At 55.2% G+C, this 1,094-nt stretch overlaps 1 pseudogene; it reads right to left on the bottom strand.

Moving 5' to 3' along the window:
- LOC144238890 (nuclear pore membrane glycoprotein 210-like) overlaps positions 1-1,094 on the bottom strand; it is a 69,755-nt pseudogene that overhangs the window by 44,710 nt on the left and 23,951 nt on the right.

Consider the following 1,094-nt stretch of genomic DNA (forward strand, 5'->3'; position numbering starts at 1 on the left):
GACTTGCCTCTTATGTAAAATAATCAGTGAAAGCCTTGAAAATACCCACAGCGCTTGCCCTTGAACCCAGGAACTACTCACCTAGAATCTAACTGAACCACAGAACCCGAAGGACAGAAGCAAGTTCAGCACAGAGTCGATCTGTCACACGATTACCTATTACAGCAAATCACAGGCAACGATCTACAACCCACAGCGCAGGCTGCCTAAGTACGCAGCGCGTGGATGTACCCCCAGTCTGGACCCCTCCTCCGTAGCCTTGGGGACCCTCGGCTCCCCGACGGGCGGTCACACGAGGGGAGGTCACACGGGTCCCTAGGCAGTGAGTTTACAAAGAGCTGGATACAAAGCTGACTGTATAGTTTGGTCACAGCCGTGTGGCTGTAAAAGGCATAAAGCAATCCCACAAAGAAACAGCCCAGATGAGGGAGGGGAGGCAGACAGCCTGTCCTTGCTGGTGGTCTGTGTCCTTTTTACTCCACGGAGTCTCCCGCACTTTCTACAACGTGCAGACAAGCTTCGGGCGGGGCGGGGCAAGATTTTTTGCCTGTTTTGTTCCCAGCACCTAGAACAGGGCCTGGCCCATAGCCGGTGCTCAATCATCATTTGTTGAAAGAAAGAGTGAATATGAAGTCCTAAAAGTACTCAATAAACAAGGACAAATCCAAACCATTTTTAGGGAGCACCTGGGGGGCTCAGTCGGTTAGGTGTCCAACTTCAGCTCAGGTCATGATCTCATGGTTTGTGGGTTCGAGCCCCGCGTCGGGCTCTGTGCTGACAGCTCAGAATCTGGAGCCTGTTTGGAATTCTGTCTCCCTCTCTCCCCGCCCCTCCCCTGCTTGTGCATGGGCTCGCTTTCTCCCTCCCTCCCTCCCTCCTCCCTCTCTCTCTCTCTCTCAGAAATAAATGCAGACTTGCTCCCTGGCTCCCTGCTGGGCTCACCTCATCTTCTGCCCCAGAGGGTCTCGCTGAGGTGGCCCCAGCCACCTACTTACCGGAGCTTCCCCGTGGGACCCCACCTGCCCTCCCAAGGACTGACAGACGTCCCTTCCCAAAGCACAGGTGCGACCGCGTCACGCCTGCACGGTAGCACC

This window comes from Crocuta crocuta, unplaced genomic scaffold (assembly GCF_008692635.1).
Source record: "Crocuta crocuta isolate KB4526 unplaced genomic scaffold, BGI_CrCroc_1.0 scaffold157, whole genome shotgun sequence".
NCBI classification, from domain to species: domain Eukaryota; kingdom Metazoa; phylum Chordata; class Mammalia; order Carnivora; family Hyaenidae; genus Crocuta; species Crocuta crocuta.